This window comes from Melanerpes formicivorus, unplaced genomic scaffold, assembly GCF_026170545.1.
Source record: "Melanerpes formicivorus ecotype bairdi unplaced genomic scaffold, bMelFor1.0.p_v2 SCAF_255, whole genome shotgun sequence".
NCBI classification, from domain to species: domain Eukaryota; kingdom Metazoa; phylum Chordata; class Aves; order Piciformes; family Picidae; genus Melanerpes; species Melanerpes formicivorus.
Window position 1 is genome coordinate 90,804 of NW_027142607.1, and position 8,156 is coordinate 98,959.

The window sequence follows — 8,156 nt, forward strand, 5'->3', positions numbered from 1 at the left end:
TGTGAGGGGACATCAGCCTGGCACTGGAGCTGGGCATTCTGAGCAGATGAGGAACCCTGGGCAACACCTACAGAGAAATCTTGGTTTCTCTGCAGAGAAGCACTGGCCTTAGAGACAAAGCTGTCTTTGATCTGGGCACCAGCTGCAGCTCCCAGCGGTGCCTAGCTGCAGAGCAATGGCCTGCACCTTCATCCTGATCCAGGTGGAGAGAGAACTGCCAGGAGCACAACTTCTCTGCTACGGTTGCAGCATCCCCAGGGGCCGAGCGCAGCCTTGCTGTTAGTGAGGAACACAGCCCCTGTGAAAAGCTCCTGGGGTCAGGGGACAAACAAGAGGTTGTCCACACTGGAAACAAGGGAAGTCTCTTTGCCACTCCCATTATACCCATCAGAGGACTTCTGCTTGCTTACCTACCTGCTCGGTTGGAGTCTACACTGGAAGAAGTTTCAGCTCCTCGGTAAAAGCGTGGACTGAGCAGTTTCTTTTTCAGCCTTTCCTTCCTGACTGACAGATCAAACCCTACCTGGAGCCCACACAAGCCAAGCAGGAGATCCCCTGCTAGGCTGGCAGGGCGAGGCTGTACCGTCGCAGCAGCCGTAGCCCTTGTGCCGACCGTGTCGCTGCTGCACGTCTTGCTTGCCCGGTTAATGAAGTGGAAAGCGAAGAGTCAATCTGTAAAGAATAAAGCAAAAAGCAAAGAACAGATCTCAGTTACTCACATTGTAAAGCTCTGAGGAGGTTAGCATGCATTCAATAAAAATACCACAAAATCATTTGTTCTCCCTTCAGCGTTCATTTAACTCACAGAGCTGTGAACTGATGCTGTCCCAAAACACACAGTCAGCATCTGGTGGTACTTGGAGCACCAAGAAGAGAGTTTGGCATGCTGGGAGAACACTTCCCCACTGAGGGAAGATCTGGGGCCCCACTGGGAGACTTGGGAAGGCACTGGGAGCACTAGAAAAGGATTTTGGAGTTACTGGGAAGAAGAGGGAGAACACAGGGGCCATGCTGGGAGCAATCAGGAAAGCAGAATAGAATACAGACTTAACCAGGTTGCAAAAGACCTTCCAGAACACTGAGTCCAACCTATCACCCACCACCATCTAGTCAACCAAACCATGGTACTCAGTGCCTCATCCAGTCTTACTTTAAACACTTGCAGTGATGGTGACTCCATCACCTCCCAGGGCAGCTCATTCCTCATGAGTGCAACACAAAGGAGACTTACTTGTGGTCTTGTTCTCCAAAGCACAACGTATAGACTGCTCCTGATGTAGACATACACACACACCCCACATGTGGAGAACAGCAAGAGTCCTGCAGACAAGACTCCTAACAGGAGTGGGGAAACACTGGGTGTACCAGAAAAGAAAAGAGATAAAGGGCCAATTCTGTTATCACTTACAGCTCCACACTTCCGTCATTATTGCGTGCACTAGAAGCACAGAGTTACAGGTATCTCTAGGTACAGTTGAGGCAGCAGCCGCCACCCCCCCAAAGCCCCGCGCTGCCCCGCCGGCCGCCGCCGCCGCGGCCAGCCCCCAAAGCCTCGCGCAGCCCCGCGGGCGGCCACCCCCCCAAGCCCCGCGCAGCACCGCCTGCGGCCACCCCCCCAAAGCCCCGCGCAGCACCGCCGGCGGCCACCCCCCCAAAGCCCCGCGCAGCACCGCCGGCGGCCACCCCCCCAAAGCCCCGCGCAGCACGGCCGGCGGCCACCCCCCCAAGCCACGCGCAGCTCCAGCGGCTGCTATAGAGAAACCCCACAAAGCAGCAGAGACTAGCACTGACCTGGGACACAGCAGAAGAGCTCCAACCTCTACCAGCCACGACCCTGCACTGAGCCATTTTAAAGCATCGGGCGCCATGTTGTTGAGGGCGGTGCCACGCTGGGGGGTGGGGTTCAGGCTGGGGGGGGGGGGGGGGGGCGATGTACGCTGAGGGGGCGGTGCCACGCTGGGGGGCGGTGCCACATGGGTGGAGGCGGTGCCGCGCTGGGGGAGGCGGTGCCGCGCTGGGGGAGGCGGTGCCGCGCTGGGGGAGGCGGTGCCGCGCTGGGGGAGGCGGTGCCGCGCTGGGGGAGGCGGTGCCGCGCTGGGGGAGGCGGTGCCGCGCTGGGGGAGGCGGTGCCGCGCTGGGGGAGGCGGTGCCGCGCTGGGGGAGGCGGTGCCGCGCTGGGGGAGGCGGTGCCGCGCTGGGGGAGGCGGTGCCGCGCTGGGGGAGGCGGTGCCGCGCTGGGGGAGGCGGTGCCGCGCTGGGGGAGGCGGTGCCGCGCTGCGGGGGGGCGGTGCCTGCTTTGTCACTTCACGCTCAGCTTTCCATGGGTTTTATTCCCCTCCAAGATTGTTGAGTTATGAGCAGCTGAGGAGCCCTGGGGAACACCTGTACAGAAATGTTCTTCCAAGAGCTGTCAGAAAAATCTGACTGAGAAGGACTGGGAAAGAACTGGGAGGGACTGGGATACCACTGGGACCCTCACAAGTCTATGGCACCAGATGGGATCCATCCCAGGGCAGAGAGCTCTGGCAGATGAGCTCCAAGCCACTGCCCAACATTTGCCACCAGTCCTGCATGACCACAGAGGTCCCAGGTGGCTGGAAGCTGCCAGTGTGATGCCATTCACGAGAAGGGCTGGAGGGAAGAACCTGGGAACTCCAGGCCTGTAAGCCTGACCTCAGTGCCTGGCAAGACTATGGAGCAGATCGTCCTGGGGGCAATCACAGCAAACCTGCAGGACGGGCAAGGGCTCAGGCCCAGCCAGCAAAGATTTGGTGGGAGGGGCAGGTCCTGCCTCACCAACCTGATCTCCTTCTATGCCCAGGTGACTGCCTGGTAGGTGTGGGGAAGGCTGTGGATGTAGTCTGCCTGGACTTCAGCAAGGCCTTTGACACTGTCTGCCACAACAACCACCTGGCCAAGCAGAACAGCCCACATCCTGGACAGGAGCACTCTGTGCTGGGTTAGGAACTGGCTGGAGTCCTGGGCCCAGAGAGTGGTGGTGAATGGTGCCACATGCAGCTGGCAGCCGGGCACTAGTGGTGTCCCCCAGGGATCAGTGCTGGGTCCCATCCTGTTCAATATCTGTATTGATGATCTGGATGAGGGGAGCGAGTCCATCATCAATAACTTTGCAGATGACACCAAGCTGGGGGCAGGAGTTGATCTGCTGGAAGGTAGGAGAGCTCAGCAGAGGGACCCTGACAGGCTGGACAGATGGGCAGAGTTTGGAAAGCATGCACGGACTCCCTGGTTGGTGAAGCAGGAATTGTTTAGTGGTACAGAACAAGCAGTGTATGTAGGAAAAATCAAGCAGGCTAAGCAATTCCCTGGCATTCTTGCACCACTGCTGCTAATTGAGTTTTCTCCTTTGATATGCAGCTCTCCATTATTATCTTCATCCCATATCAGGTTGAGCTTCTCCGGCACGGAGGCGAGCGTCCTTCTGTCTCGCGCTTCAGGCTGTTTACTGCAGTCAGCTCTTCTTTATCATCAGACCGTTCTTCCGTCGTCAGCAGCCTGTTGTTCTTTCCTGTCCTGAAACCTTCCATAGATACTTTCTGCTTTCCTCCAGGCAGAGTCCAAGGGCATGATATTGAACACATCCAAGTGCCAGGTTCTACACATTACCACAACAACCCCAGGCATTGCTACAGGCTGGGGTCAGACTAGCTGGAGAGGAACCAGGCTGGAAAGGGAGCGGTAAGGGAGTGGCAAAGGGCTGGGAGGGGCTCAGGACAGTACTGGGAGGTACTGGGAGGCTGTGGAAGGACTCTGGGGGGGAGGGTTACTGGGGGGGAGTGAGGAGGCACTGGGAAAATTCTAAGGGTTAACTGGGAGGTACTGGGAAGGGCTCTGAATGGCACTGGGAAGAACTCAGAGACTGTGGAAAGACTCTGGGGCAGTGTGGAGGGGCTGAGGGGGGCACTTGGGGTTATGAGGAGATACTCACAGTGCTCCCAGTGCTCTCCCAGTTGTCTCCCAGTTGCTCCCAGTTGGGTTCCTGCTGCTTCCAGTTGTCTCCCATGGCTCCAGAACTGACTTCAGCTGCTGCAGGTATGGCTCCCAGTCCCTCCCAGTGCCTCTCAGCCCCTACCAGCTTCCTCCCAGACTGGGAAAGGACTGGGAGGCACTGGGAGGGGTTCAGGACAGTACTGGAAGGTACTGGGAGGCTGTGGAAGACCTGTGGTGGGGGGAAGGTTACGGGGGGGAGAGTAAGGGGACACTGGGAAAATTCTAAGGGTTAACTGGGAGGTACTGGGAAGGGCTCTACATGGCACTGGGAAGAACTCGGAGACTGTGGAAAGACTTTGGGGCGGTCTGGAGGGGCTCAGGGGGGCACTGGGGGTCATGGGGAGATACTCCCAGTGCTCTCCCAGTTGTCTCCCAGTTCCTCCCAGGGACCCCTAGTGCTCCCAGTTGGGTTCCTGCTGCTTCCAGTTGTGTCCCAGGGCTCCAGCAATGCCTCCAGCTGGTCCAGGCATGTCTCCCAGTGCCTCCTGGTCCCTACTGGTCTCCTCCCATACTGGGATAGGACTAGAAGGGATTGGGAGGTACTGGGAGGGACAGGAATAAACAGGGGGGGACTGGGAGGGGACTGGGAAGGGAGTGGGACAGTGTGGGAGGGGACTTGGAGGGACAGGGATGGGACATAGTGGGAATGGACTGGGAGGCTGTAAAGGGCTGTGGGAGGGAAATGGGGGACTGAGGGGGGTACTGGGAATTCCTGGGTCATGCTCCCAGTGCTCCCAGTTGTCTCCCAGTGGGGATGCTACTGCTTCCAATTGTCCACCAGGGCTCTTGCCAGGTAGTGCAGGTATGACTGGGAGGGGACTGGAAAGGGATGGGGAAGGCACTGGTTGGGGACTGTGAAGGGACTGGGATGGAATGGGAGGAACTGGGATAGACTGGGAGGGGCTGGGATGGACTGGGGGGGCACTGGGAAGAGACTGGGATGGGAGTGGGAAAGGACAGGGAGCAACTGGGTGCACTGGAATGGGAGGGAACTGGGAGAGACTGGGAAGGACTGGGAGTGCACTGCGACGGGACTGGGAGGGGAGTGGGGAGCCAGTGGGAGGGGATTGGGAGGGAACTAAGAAGGGAATGGGAAAGGAAAAGAGTTGGAAGGGACTGGGAAGGGACAGGGAGGGGATTGGAAAACGACTGGGAGGGTACTGGAAAGGGCTCAGGACAATAGTGGGAAGGACTGGGAGGCTGTTAACAGCTCTGGAGGGGAATTGGGGGGGGGCAGTGGGAGGCTGTGGAAGGATCTGGGGTAGGGAGGGTTACTGGGGGGGAGTGAGGGGGCACTGGGGAAGTCTAAGGGTTAACTGGGAGGTACTGGGAAGGGCTCTACATGGCACTGGGAAGAACTCAGAGACTGTGGAAAGACTTTGGGGCAGTCTGGAGGGGCTCAGGGGGGCACTGGGGGTCATGGGGAGATTCTCCCAGTTGTCTCCCAGTTCCTCCCAGGGACCCCTAGTGCTCCCAGTTGGGTTTCTGCTGCTTCCAGTTGTGTCCCAGGGCTCCAGCAATGCCTCCAGCTGGTCCAGGTATGCCTCCCAGTGCCTCCTGGTCCCTACTGGTCTCCTCCCATACTGGGATAGGACTAGAAGGGATTGGGAGGTACTGGGAGAGACAGGAATAAACAGGGAGGGACTGGGAGGGGACTGGGAAGGGAGTGGGACAGTGTGGGAGGGGACGTGGAGGGACAGGGAGGGGACATAGTGGGAATGGACTGGGAGGCTGTAAAGGGCTGTGGAGGGAAATGGGGGACTGAGGGGGGTACTGGAAATTCCTGGGTCATGCTCCCAGTGCTCCCAGTTGTTTCCCAGTTGTCTCCCAGTGTTCCCAGTGGGGATGCTACTGTTTCCAATTGTCCACCAGGGCTCTTGCCAGGTAGTGCATGTATGACTGGGAGGGAACTGGAAAGGGATGGGGAAGGGACTGGTTGGGGACTGTGAAGGGACTTGAAGAGGACTGGGAGGGGCACTGGGAGGGGAGTGGGAGGGCCACTGGGCAGGACTGGGAGGGACTGGGGAGGAACTGGCAGGGACTGGCAAGGACTGGGAATGGACTGAGAAAGGATTGGGAGATAATGGGTTGAATGGGAGGGGATTGGGAAGGACTGGGGAAAACTAGGAAGGGACTAGTAGGGGACATGGAAGGGACTGGGATGGAATGGGAGGAACTGGGATGGACTGGGAGGGGCTGGGATGGACTGGGGGGGCACTGAGAAGAGACTGGGATGGGAGTGGGAAAGGACAGGGAGGAACTGGGTGTACTGGGATGGGAGTGGGAGGGAACCGGGAGAGACTGGGAAGGACTGGGAATGCAGTGCGACGGGACTGGGAGGGGAGTGGCAAGTGACTGGGAGGGGAGTGGGGAGCCAGTGGGAGGGAAATGGGAGGGAATTAAGAAGGGAATGGGAAGGGAAAAAAGTTGGAAGGGACTGGGAATGGAATGGGTAGGGAGTGTGAAGGGAGTGGGAAGGAACAGGGAGGGCACCGGGACAAACTGGGAGGGGACTGGCAATGGCACTGGGAGGACCTGAGTGAAATGGGAGGGGACTGAGAGGGAATGGGAGGAACTGGGAAGGATGGGGAGGGAACTATGAGGGGAATGGGAATGGACTGGGACAAACTGGGAGGGGACTGGTTGGGAAGTGGATGAACTGTGAAGGGACTGGGAAGTGACAGTGAAGGGACAGGAAGGGACTGGGAAGGGACAGGGAGGGCACTGGGACAAACTGGGAAGGGACTGGGGGGGGGACTGGGAGGGGACTGCTTAGGCACTGGGAAGGGAATGTAAAAGGGACAGGGAAAAGAGTTGGAAGGGACTGAGAAGGGACAGTGCGGGGAGTTTGAGGGACAGGGTGGACCAGGAGGGAATGGAAGGGACTGGGAGGGTACTGGGAAGGGTCTGGAAAAAGCCTGGGAGAAACTGGGAGGGGACTTGGAGGGAACTGGGAGTGGACTGGGAGGGAATGGGAGGGCACTGGGAAGGACTGGGCGGACTGGGAGGGGACCGGGAGGGAATGGGTGGAACTGGGATGGAGTGGGAGGGAACTGGGAGGGCCTGGGAAGGGACAAGGAAGGGGAGTGGGAAGAGATTGGCACAAACTGGGAGGGGACTGGGAGGGAACTGGGAAGGGAAAAGGAGGGCAGTGCAAAGGGACTGGGAAGGGACAGGAAGGGACTGGGACGGGACTGGGAAGGGCCTGGGACAAATTGGGAGGGGACTTGGAGGGAACTGGGAGGACCCAGGAAGGGACAGGGAGGGGAGTGGGAAGGGACAGGGACGGGACAAGGAAGGGACAGGGAGGGGAGTGAGAGGGAGTGGGAGGGAACGGGACGGGCCTGGAACTAACTGGGAGGGGACTTGGAGGACCTGGGAGGGCACTTGGAAGGACTGGGAGGGCACCAGGAGGGAGTGGGAGGAAACTGGGAGTGCCTGGGAAGGGACTGGAAAGGGCCTGGGACAAATTGGAGGGGACTGGGATGGAACTGGGAAGGGAAAAGGAAGGGACAAGAAGGGTAGAAGGAGGGGACAAGGAGGGGACTGGGAGGGGAGTGGGAGGACAAGGAGGGTACTGGGAAGGGACAGGGACAAACTAGGAAGGGCCTGGAACGAAGTGGGAGGGGACATGGAGGACCTGGGAGGGCACTTGGAAGGAATGGGAGGGGACCGGGAGGGAGTGGGAGGAAACTTGGAGGGCCTGGGAAGGGACTGGGAGGGGACTGGGATGGAACTGGGAGGGGACTGGGATGGAACTGGGAAGGGAAAAGGAAGGGACAGGGAGGGGACAAGGAGGGGACAAGGAGGGGAGTGAGAAGGGACTGGGAGGGGAGTGAGAAGGGACTGGGAGGGGAGTGAGAAGGGACTGGGAGGGGAGTGAGAAGGGACTGGAACTAAGTGGGAGGGGACTTGGAGGGAACTGGGAGGGAATGGGAGGGCCTGGGAAGGAACTGGAAAGGGCCTGGGAGGGACTGAGAAGGGACTGTGTAGGTCCTGGGACAAACTGGGAGGGAACTGGGAATGCACAAGGAACAGCAGTGGGAAGGGACTGGGAGGGGATTGGGATGGGACTGGGAGGGACCTGAGAAGGGACTGGGACAAACTGGGAAGGGACTGGGAAGGGCCTGGAACTAACTGGGAGG

The 8,156-nt window shown here is 59.2% G+C and overlaps 1 long non-coding RNA gene across 1 annotated transcript; it reads right to left on the minus strand.

The window, feature by feature from the left end:
- Positions 1-642: 642 nt before the first annotated feature.
- LOC137458502 (uncharacterized) lies at positions 643-1,855 on the minus strand. The gene is made up of 3 exons (XR_010991784.1): positions 1,792-1,855; positions 1,232-1,355; positions 643-672 (listed from the first exon to the last, which is right to left on the minus strand). It is a non-coding gene; the product is annotated as an uncharacterized lncRNA (long non-coding RNA).
- Positions 1,856-8,156: the final 6,301 nt, after the last annotated feature.